The sequence below is a fragment of the Physella acuta genome, unplaced genomic scaffold (genome assembly GCF_028476545.2).
Source record: "Physella acuta isolate Inbredline_101_S28 unplaced genomic scaffold, ASM2847654v3 ptg000891l, whole genome shotgun sequence".
NCBI classification, from domain to species: domain Eukaryota; kingdom Metazoa; phylum Mollusca; class Gastropoda; family Physidae; genus Physella; species Physella acuta.
The window spans coordinates 599,725-612,358 of NW_026732408.1; positions in this window are offsets into that span (position 1 = coordinate 599,725).

The following is a 12,634-nucleotide window of genomic DNA, read 5'->3' on the forward strand; positions in this document are numbered from 1 at the left end:
AAATCTATGTATACATTGATTATAGTTTCTAACATATTTAATTTACATTAATATTAGTATTGTGTTATTTAACTAAATTATAATTTTCGAACTCTGTAAAATAAAAGACAGTTTAAATTCATTATGTTCGTTGATTCGATTTTTTAAATCTATCAAGCTGTATTCTTTTTGTATTAGGTTGTATTTTTCAAGTTACTTCCTTGGTAACGTTTAGACAGTTCGTTTTCTGGGGTTTAAAATGTATTTTTTATATTATAATGTACTACAAAGAAGAAAATAATTACATTAATTAAATATATAATAATGCATCACTATTTAAATAACTATATAGAAAAGCGTGGGTCGCTTCTTAAATTTTAGTTTGCTATTCAATAGATAATATAGTGACCCACGCCTTTCTTTATATTAATTTAAATATTTTTGTATTTTATATATTTAGAGAAAATTATTTATTTTCACCTTTTTGTAGGGCATTATTATATAACAGCTTATTATTAAAACGTTTTTAGGATTTTTTTACACGTTTTTATTTAACTTGCTTCCGCTGGCTTTTATCTTCCTCCGTCATGTATTCAAACCGCTATGGGAATTTTCGAACACTTATAAGGCTAATAAGTAGGTCGCCAACCAGTTCTATGGCTCATTCAGGGTTTATTGAGCCGTAGAACTGGTTGGCGACCTACTTACCAGCCCTATAACGGACCGATTCGTATCAAAATTGCCAAACCCGGCGACAATGCAAGCTAACATCAAAAACAATTTTCTATAACCATTTTTAACTTCTCCGTGTTTCTTATAAGGGGATATGCTCTGTATTTTTTCTATTTATTTTACAATTTAAGATCTAAAGCTTTTTAATACTGTTACCGTTTTTGACACATTAAAGTAAGTATATAACAGCAAGAAAAGAGTTGAAAACAATTTTGGTTGTCATAGAAACCCGAAAAAGTCTCCGCCATTTTGAATTTTTTGGTACTTTTCAAAACGCTAAGGCTTTTTTAAAATTTATACATTTATAGCAATCAAATTTAAGCTGCCTATATTTCAGTATTTATTTTAACTTTTGTCACAACAAATTTTTGAAAGAGCTACTGGTTAGAATTTTACAAGGTCTGAAAAATAGTACCCTTTTTAGTATTCAAAAGTTTCAAATTTGCATATACTTTTTTTCTATGAAAGCCACCACCATTCCCTCGTGAAAAAAGTTTTATTTCTGCATGAAGAACAATTACAGAAAATATGGGTGGCATTGTTTAATAAATTTAAAAAGTAGTAGGTTTTTTAGTGTTAAAAAAAGTGGGAACTGAAAAAAAGAGCAAAAAGTAAACAAAAGTAGGTCACGAAAATATTATATCTATGAAATTTGTAAAGTCGGTTGTAAGCTTTGGGTATTTCCGGGATGATTGAAAATACGCTATTTTTTTTTTTTTTTTTTTTTTAATACTTTAATTTTTCAATTTAAAACAAATACAGTACCATTCTACGCCGTTTGGGTGGATATTTACAAGACAGTTACATTGGTGTACAGAGTGTAGTAAATAAATAGCAAAATATGTAAATGAATACAAAAGATACATTGAATTTAAAGCTTGTTGGTTCAAAAATTGAAAAGAGGCTGGTTTGTAACATGTTTGCCAACAAAAGTGGTGGAAGAGTATAACGTATGGAAGAATAGTCGAAAACAAAGCTAGTTTCCGTGGATTTCATCCCATTCTGTACAATAAACATAGTAAATACCAAAGAAAAATGAATAACCAGTAGAGTAGTCACATACACACACACACATTTGTTGTTTTACAAAGATTTCGTTTACATTTGTACGATAGTGAATTACAAAAATAGATAAATAAGTAAATGAATAAATATTCGAAACTGATGTTTTGGTGGGTGGTGGAGTCGTTGGAACAGTTAAAGGGAATGTGGGGTTATCATGTCTGAGGGTGAAGAGGGGGAGGGGGTAGATGTGTCTGACGAGGCATGGAGAGAGTGTCTGTGTGTGTTTAAGGCAAGCCAAGCGACAAAATCTGTGCTGTGTTATCTAACTGCTGATGTGTTTCTATTTATAGTGTGTGTGTGTGTGTTTGGGGGGGGGGGGGGGGTTGACGAACAGATTGCTGTGTGAGCGATTAAGCGGGAGGGTGAAAGGTTGGTATGTTCAAGTCGGTGTTTATGTTTATTTGAATGTTTAGTACCGACAGGTTAAGGGTGGGTAGCTATCCCGGGGTGTGGGGATACAGTGGGGTTTTAAAGGTAAAAAATTGGTTAACAGTGTTCTCATAAAAGAGTTAGTAAAGTTAACGAAACAACTGTAAGTAATGGTAACCGGAAAGAAGCGCAACGGAAAAAAGAGCAACGCAATAAAGCGCACACAGAAAAAAAGAGCAAACAGAAAAAAGCGCAAACAGAAAAAAAGCACACACAGAAAAGTGTGCACACCGAAAAAATGCGCAAAGAGAAATTTTAGCACAAAGATCTCTTTATGGACTACATGACACCTTTATAACTTAGAATAATAATTTTCAATTATGAACATTACATACTTTTTTTTTTTTTTAATGTATTAACGTTTATAAAATTTCTAATTGTGTCTGAAATGCATTTGCATTTTGTCTTTTAGCACTCATTACGTCCCTTGATTTGGAAAACACAGTTACTTCCCTTTAAAAACCCATTACATCGGAGGAGAAAGAATTTACTTTTTATTACTTTGCTTTGGTGAAAAAAAATATTACATAATTAGCGGGGATTGATTAAGTGCAATGTCGTTGGTATTTTAAATACTGCTTTTTATTTATTCTATACACTGAACGTACTGTTTACTAATTATTTTTTAAAATCAATAACAGTTAATAAGCCAGGTCCTACAAATCCTATATGTTTATTTCTTTCCATTTACGGTAAAGGTTGGAGTATTTAAATTTTGTTCACTAAATTGAAACAGGCGCGTCAGCCGGCGCCCCTGCAGGGTTCGATTAGGCGCCCTGGGCTATCATGTTAGCGCTATGGTGCATAAGTTCGTTTTGAACAGTGCGATAGACTATGGATAAGAAAGGTTGCTATAGTCTTTGAGTGTATCAAATCCGGGCGTCCTCCGGCACCCCGACAGGGTGCTATTTGGCGCCGAGGCCTTCCCGTGTTCGCTATGGTACCTACGTATGCGTACGTAAGTTCAAAAGACTATAAATAAGTTGGGTACTATAGTCGTTTACTAAGTTGAATCAGACGGTTACGCCGCACGTCGTGGTGCGATTTGGCGCCCCGGGCTAGACTGTGGACACTTTGAGTTTATCTTCACGTTTGTTTTCTTTATGTTTGAGTTTGGGTTTGCGTTTGGATTTGGGTTTGGGTTTGTTTTCGTTTGCTTTTTTTTGCGTTTGTGGTTTCGTTTGCTTTTTTCTTTGCGTTTGTGTTTTCTTTGTGTTTGTGGTTGAGTTTGTGTTTGCGTTTGGTTTTGTGTTTTTGCTTGTGTTTGTATTTGTGTTTGTGTTATGTTTGCGTTGTTTTTTTTTTGTGTGTTTTGGTGTTGTTTGGTTGTGGTTGGGTTTGTGTTTGCGTTTGGATTTATTTTCGTTTGCTTTTTTGTTTGCGTTAGTGTTTGTGTTTTCTTTGTGTTTGTGGTTGGGTTTGTCTTTGCGTTTGTTTTTGTGTTTTCATTTGTGTTTGTTTTGTGTTAGTGTTATGTTTGCGTTTTTTGTGTGTTTTGGTTGCTTGTGGTTAGGGTGGGCAATGCCGGGTATATGCTGATCACTAAACACACAAGTCACGGTCCTTTGCAGATAGTTTTTCAGAGATGCCAGTGCAGGGCCTGGCTGGGACGGCTTGTAAATAATAAATGCAGCTTTCCAAATACAATATGATGACATAAAACGTTTTGTAGAAAGCTTGTAAGATTGAGAAAAAATTATTTTTTTTTTTAATTAATAGGTCATAAAAATTGTATTTTAAACAATTTTTTTAAATTAATTCAATTATTTTCTTTTGTGTTTGTATTGGTTATTGTTTAGTTAATTGTATTGGTTATTGTTTAGTTGTTTGTATTTGTAATTGTTTAGTTAATTGTATTGGTTATTGTTTAATTGTTTGTATTGGTTATTGTTTTGTTGTTTCTATTGGTCATTGTTTAGTTGTTTGTATTAGTTTGTTTTTTTAGTTGTTTGTATTGCTGAAGGTGTTTACTTGTTTATTTCAATTTTTAAAGTAATGCTGTGCTTACTTTTAACAAATTTGTTTACAACTCTAAAAGCCGAGAAGTAGTTTACTATTAAGTGGCAGGTCATATTCGTTTACAATTAATAGTCAACAGTAGTTTACAAGCTACTGGTTGTTAAAAGCAAATATCTTTAACTGGGAATGCGATAAAAAGTAAGAAAATAAACTTAAATTTTATTTCACAGTACGAACTAAAATTTGGTGGCAAAATATTTTGAAATGATTTCTAGAGATTACGGATAATAGTGTTATAGGTAATACAAATTATATAGGCCTATCTTATTGTTATTGCATTTAAATTTTTGTTGCTGTTAATGATTTTAAAAATACTTGATTCATTCACACTGATCTTTGCGATTGCGCATCATCGAGAAATCGGGATTTTCCATTGACTGCACACATTGTCATGTAATTCAATATGGCGATTAGCGCTTTGTAAAAGATATTTGGTTAAACTACTACAATAGTTTACGACAGAGAGGAGGCAGCAGTTAGTCAGGATGTGAGTAAATAGCTTGTGTTTTGTAAATCTAGGGCTATTTAAATGTGTACTTTAGAGCGAGTCTACGGTTAAATCGTGTGGTAATTAGAGTATTTTTACATGAATAGATAATGCACTACACTAATGATTTCTAGTAGACTAGATCTAGATCATCTAGGTTTTGTACAAACACATGCATTATGATTATACTGTATCAGTATCTTAAATAAGATATGTAGATCCAGCAATACTAAAGTTAAGTAGATAAAACAATAAAATGAATTTAAGGTAACAGTATATTCAATATATCAATATTCTTAGATTTTTATTAAGAATAGGTCGTAAGTCGTAAAGATAGTATAAAATGTGATTCATGGCTTGAAAGCAGGCAACTAGCAGTGAATAACTTCTCTTTCTTGCCAGCTAGTAATTTTCAAACCGAACTTGAATATTTTTATTAAACCGGCAAGAAAATAAATAGAAAAGTTACTTCCGCTAATGTTAAAATATTTAAAATCAAATGCTAATGATAGACTACATAAACATGATGTAGGTTAAAATGAAGAAAAATATAGCCTAATAAGTTAAAGTGTGATTTTTAAAAAAAGAAGCGTAAAGTTTGTTATTATTTATACGAATCTGTAACAAGTTGTCCTAAAGGTAGTTGCAATATTAATCAACTATTAAGAGCCTAGGACTACATGTACTTAATTTGACGCTATTATTAGTAAACACAATTATAATTGTTGTATTTTTGGGTACTCTGGGTATTTTGAAATCTTAAAGCGAGGCTTAGAAAGAAATAGCCGTTATATTTTTTCGTTATCAAAGGAAATCATGTTAAAAAACGTCTCTCTCGGGGCTAACGAGATATCGAACTTTCATTGAGAGACGAGAGTAACACGCCCTATTAATAATAGTCGTACGTAGTCTTGATTAAATATAAAACGGCGGTGCGTGGATTTTAATTCAGATTAAAGAATAGGATTCGAACCACAACCAGGTCTCACGATAGGGAGTAGCTAAATCTAGGTCTATGTCTATAGTATCGATATTATTTAAAAGCGAATACGTCCTGTTGAAATACCTATGCAACTACTACCACTAAACTGAGAATAAAATAAATATTTTAAAGTGTGCTACTGGGGTTTTAACGGTTCATAGGCTATGAGCTAACAATGGCGAGTGTTTGTTGTAGCTATAACAGAAATATATCATTCATATATATATATATATATATATATATATATATATATATATATATATATATATATATATATATATATATATATACAGATTTATTTATTTATTTATATTATTTTGTCACTAGCAAACATGTTACGACCTTTATTGAACTTTGTTGTCATATTGCATTATTGTATACAGAAATCTGAAGGTAAGAAAACGTGTTGTTTCTTTGAAAACTGACATGATATGTAGAATCACGTGACATTCGTGTAAACTCACCTGTCATGGTTGTAAACTCACCTGTCATGCTTGTAAACTCACTTGTCACTTGTAAACTCACTTGTCACTTGTAAACTCACCTGTCACTTGTAAACTCACCTGACACTTGTAAACTCACCTGTCACTTGTAAACTCACCTGTCACTTGTAAACTCACCTGTCACTTGTAAACTCACCTGTAACTTGTAAACTCACCTGTCATGCTTGTAAACTCACCTGTCACTTGTAAACTCACCTGTCACTTGTAAACTCACCTGTCACTTGTAAACTCACCTGTCACTTGTAAACTCACCTGTCACTTGTAAACTCACCTGTCACTTGTAAACTCACCTCTCATGGTTGTAAACTCACCTGTCACTTGTAAACTCACCTGACACTTGTAAACTCACCTGTCACTTGTAAACTCACTGTCACTTGTAAACTCACCTGTCATGCTTGTAAACTCACCTGTCACTTGTAAACTCACCTGTCACTTGTAAACTCACCTGTCACTTGTAAACTCACCTGTCATGCTTGTAAACTCACCTCTCATGGTTGTAAACTCACCTGTCACTTGTAAACTCACTTGTCACTTGTAAACTCACCTGTCATGCTTGTAAACTCACCTGTCATGCTTGTAAACTCACTTGTCACTTGTAAACTCACCTGTCACTTGTAAACTCACCTGTCACTTGTAAACTCACCTGTCACTTATAAACTCACCTGTCTTGCTTGTAAACTCACCTGTCACTTGTAAACTCACCTGTCACTTGTAAACTCACCTGTCATGGTTGTAAACTCACCTGTCATGCTTGTAAACTCACCTGTCACTTGTAAACTCACCTGTCACTTGTAAACTCACCTGTCACTTATAAACTCACCTGTCATGGTTGTAAACTCACCTGTCACTTGTAAACTCACCTGTCACTTGTAAACTCACCTGTCACTTGTAAACTCACCTGTCACTTGTAAACTCACCTGTCACTTGTAAACTCACCTATCATGCTTGTAAACTCACCTCTCATCCTTGTAAACTCACTTGTCATGCTTGTAAACTCACCTGTCACTTGTAAACTCACTTGTCACTTGTAAACTCACCTCTCATGGTTGTAAACTCACCTGTCACTTGTAAACTCACCTGTCACTTGTAAACTCACCTGTCATGGTTGTAAACTCACCTGTCATGCTTGTAAACTCACCTGTCACTTGTAAACTCACCTGTCACTTGTAAACTCACCTGTCACTTATAAACTCACCTGTCATGGTTGTAAACTCACCTGTCACTTGTAAACTCACCTGTCACTTGTAAACTCACCTGTCACTTGTAAACTCACCTGTCACTTGTAAACTCACCTGTCACTTGTAAACTCACCTATCATGCTTGTAAACTCACCTCTCATCCTTGTAAACTCACTTGTCATGCTTGTAAACTCACCTGTCACTTGTAAACTCACCTGTCATGCTTGTAAACTCACCTCTCATGGTTGTTAACTCACCTGTCACTTGTAAACTCACCTGTCACTTGTAAACTCACCTGTCATGCTTGTAAACTCACCTGTCACTTGTAAACTCACCTGTCACTTGTAAACTCACCTGTCACTTGTAAACTCACCTGTCATGCTTGTAAACTCACCTCTCATGGTTGTAAACTCACCTGTCACTTGTAAACTCACTTGTCACTTGTAAACTCACCTGTCATGCTTGTAAACTCACCTGTCATGCTTGTAAACTCACTTGTCACTTGTAAACTCACCTGTCACTTGTAAACTCACCTGTCACTTGTAAACTCACTTGTCACTTGTAAACTCACCTGTCACTTGTAAACTCACCTGTCACTTGTAAACTCACCTCTCATCCTTGTAAACTCACCTGTCACTTGTAAACTCACCTGTCATGCTTGTAAACTCACCTCTCATGGTTGTAAACTCACCTGTCACTTGTAAACTCACTTGTCACTTGTAAACTCACCTGTCATGCTTGTAAACTCACCTGTCACTTGTAAACTCACTTGTCACTTGTAAACTCACCTGTCATGCTTGTAAACTCACCTGTCACTTGTAAACTCACCTGTCACTTGTAAACTCACCTGTCACTTGTAAACTCACCTGTCACTTGTAAACTCACCTGTCACTTGTAAACTCACTTGTCACTTGTAAACTCACCTCTCATGGTTGTAAACTCACCTGTCACTTGTAAACTCACCTGTCACTTATAAACTCACCTGTCATGCTTGTAAACTCACCTCTCATCCTTGTAAACTCACTTGTCATGCTTGTAAACTCACCTGTCACTTGTAAACTCACTTGTCACATGTAAACTCACCTCTCATGGTTGTAAACTCACCTGTCATGCTTGTAAACTCACTTGTCACTTGTAAACTCACCTGTCACTGTAAACTCACCTGTCATGGTTGTAAACTCACCTGTAACTTGTAAACTCACTTGTCACTTGTAAACTCACCTCTCATGCTTGTAAACTCACCTGTCACTTGTAAACTCACCTGTCACTTGTAAACTCACCTGTCATGGTTGTAAACTCACCTGTAACTTGTAAACTCACCTGTCACTTGTAAACTCACCTGTCACTTGTAAACTCACCTGTCACTTGTAAACTCACCTGTCACTTGTAAACTCACCTCTCATGGATGTAAACTCACCTGTCATGGTTGTAAACTCACCTGTCATGCTTGTAAACTCACCTGTCACTTGTAAACTCACCTGTCACTTGTAAACTCACTGTCACTTGTAAACTCACCTGTCACTTGTAAACTCACCTGTCACTTGTAAACTCACCTGTCACTTGTAAACTCACCTGTCACTTGTAAACTCACCTGTCACTTGTAAACTCACCTCTCATGGATGTAAACTCACCTGTCATGGTTGTAAACTCACCTGTCATGCTTGTAAACTCACCTGTCACTTGTAAACTCACCTCTCATGGATGTAAACTCACCTGTCATGGTTGTAAACTCACCTGTCATGCTTGTAAACTCACCTGTCACTTGTAAACTCACCTGTCACTTGTAAACTCACTGTCACTTGTAAACTCACTGTCACTTGTAAACTCACCTGTCACTTGTAAACTCACTTGTCATGCTTGTAAACTCACCTGTCATGCTTGTAAACTCACCTGTCACTTGTAAACTCACCTGTCACTTGTAAACTCACTGTCACTTGTAAACTCACTGTCACTTGTAAACTCACCTGTCACTTGTAAACTCACTTGTCATGCTTGTAAACTCACCTCTCATGGTTGTAAACTCACCTGTCACTTGTAAACTCACCTCTCATGGTTGTAAACTCACCTGTCACTTGTAAACTCACCTGACACTTGTAAACTCACCTGTCACTTGTAAACTCACTGTCACTTGTAAACTCACCTGTCACTTGTAAACTCACCTGTCACTTGTAAACTCACCTGTCACTTGTAAACTCACCTGTCACTTGTAAACTCACCTGTCACTTGTAAACTCACCTGTCACTTGTAAACTCACCTGTCACTTGTAAACTCACTTGTCATGCTTGTAAACTCACCTCTCATGGTTGTAAACTCACCTGTCACTTGTAAACTCACCTGACACTTGTAAACTCACCTGTCACTTGTAAACTCACTGTCACTTGTAAACTCACCTGTCACTTGTAAACTCACCTGTCAATTGTAAACTCACCTGTCACTTGTAAACTCACCTGTCACTTGTAAACTCACCTGTCACTTGTAAACTCACCTGTCACTTGTAAACTCACCTGTCTTGCTTGTAAACTCACCTGTCACTTGTAAACTCACCTGTCACTTGTAAACTCACCTGTCATGGTTGTAAACTCACCTGTCATGCTTGTAAACTCACCTGTCACTTGTAAACTCACCTGTCACTTGTAAACTCACCTGTCACTTATAAACTCACCTGTCATGGTTGTAAACTCACCTGTCACTTGTAAACTCACCTGTCACTTGTAAACTCACCTGTCACTTGTAAACTCACCTGTCACTTGTAAACTCACCTGTCACTTGTAAACTCACCTATCATGCTTGTAAACTCACCTCTCATCCTTGTAAACTCACTTGTCATGCTTGTAAACTCACCTGTCACTTGTAAACTCACTTGTCACTTGTAAACTCACCTCTCATGGTTGTAAACTCACCTGTCACTTGTAAACTCACCTGTCACTTGTAAACTCACCTGTCATGGTTGTAAACTCACCTGTCATGCTTGTAAACTCACCTGTCACTTGTAAACTCACCTGTCACTTGTAAACTCACCTGTCACTTATAAACTCACCTGTCATGGTTGTAAACTCACCTGTCACTTGTAAACTCACCTGTCACTTGTAAACTCACCTGTCACTTGTAAACTCACCTGTCACTTGTAAACTCACCTGTCACTTGTAAACTCACCTATCATGCTTGTAAACTCACCTCTCATCCTTGTAAACTCACTTGTCATGCTTGTAAACTCACCTGTCACTTGTAAACTCACCTGTCATGCTTGTAAACTCACCTCTCATGGTTGTAAACTCACCTGTCACTTGTAAACTCACCTGTCACTTGTAAACTCACCTGTCATGCTTGTAAACTCACCTGTCACTTGTAAACTCACCTGTCACTTGTAAACTCACCTGTCACTTGTAAACTCACCTGTCATGCTTGTAAACTCACCTCTCATGGTTGTAAACTCACCTGTCACTTGTAAACTCACTTGTCACTTGTAAACTCACCTGTCATGCTTGTAAACTCACCTGTCATGCTTGTAAACTCACTTGTCACTTGTAAACTCACCTGTCACTTGTAAACTCACCTGTCACTTGTAAACTCACTTGTCACTTGTAAACTCACCTGTCACTTGTAAACTCACCTGTCACTTGTAAACTCACCTCTCATCCTTGTAAACTCACCTGTCACTTGTAAACTCACCTGTCACTTGTAAACTCACTTGTCACTTGTAAACTCACCTGTCATGCTTGTAAACTCACCTGTCACTTGTAAACTCACCTGTCACTTGTAAACTCACCTGTCACTTGTAAACTCACCTGTCACTTGTAAACTCACCTGTCACTTGTAAACTCACTTGTCACTTGTAAACTCACCTCTCATGGTTGTAAACTCACCTGTCACTTGTAAACTCACCTGTCACTTATAAACTCACCTGTCATGCTTGTAAACTCACCTCTCATCCTTGTAAACTCACTTGTCATGCTTGTAAACTCACCTGTCACTTGTAAACTCACTTGTCACTTGTAAACTCACCTCTCATGGTTGTAAACTCACCTGTCACTTGTAAACTCACCTGTCACTTGTAAACTCACCTGTCATGGTTGTAAACTCACCTGTAACTTGTAAACTCACCTGTCACTTGTAAACTCACCTGTCACTTGTAAACTCACCTGTCACTTGTAAACTCACCTGTCACTTGTAAACTCACCTCTCATGGATGTAAACTCACCTGTCATGCTTGTAAACTCACCTGTCACTTGTAAACTCACCTGTCATGCTTGTAAACTCACCTCTCATGCTTGTAAACTCACCTGTCACTTGTAAACTCACCTGTCACTTGTAAACTCACCTGTCATGGTTGTAAACTCACCTGTCATGCTTGTAAACTCACCTGTCACTTGTAAACTCACCTGTCACTTGTAAACTCACCTGTCACTTGTAAACTCACCTGTCACTTGTAAACTCACCTGTCACTTGTAAACTCACCTGTCACTTGTAAACTCACCTCTCATGGTTGTAAACTCACCTGTCATGCTTGTAAACTCACCTGACACTTGTAAACTCACCTGTCACTTGTAAACTCACCTGTCACTTGTAAACTCACCTGTCACTTGTAAACTCACCTGTCACTTGTAAACTCACCTGTCACTTGTAAACTCACCTGTCACTTGTAAACTCACCTGTCATGCTTGTAAACTCACCTCTCATGGTTGTAAACTCACCTGTCACTTGTAAACTCACCTGTCACTTGTAAACTCACCTGTCATGCTTGTAAACTCACCTGTCACTTGTAAACTCACCTGTCACTTGTAAACTCACCTGTCACTTGTAAACTCACCTGTCATGCTTGTAAACTCACCTCTCATGGTTGTAAACTCACCTGTCACTTGTAAACTCACTTGTCACTTGTAAACTCACCTGTCATGCTTGTAAACTCACCTGTCATGCTTGTAAACTCACTTGTCACTTGTAAACTCACCTGTCACTTGTAAACTCACCTGTCACTTGTAAACTCACTTGTCACTTGTAAACTCACCTGTCACTTGTAAACTCACCTGTCACTTGTAAACTCACCTCTCATCCTTGTAAACTCACCTGTCACTTGTAAACTCACCTGTCACTTGTAAACTCACTTGTTACTTGTAAACTCACCTGTCATGCTTGTAAACTCACCTGTCATGCTTGTAAACTCACCTGTCACTTGTAAACTCACCTGTCACTTGTAAACTCACCTGTCACTTGTAAACTCACCTGTCACTTGTAAACTTACCTGTCACTTGTAAACTCACTT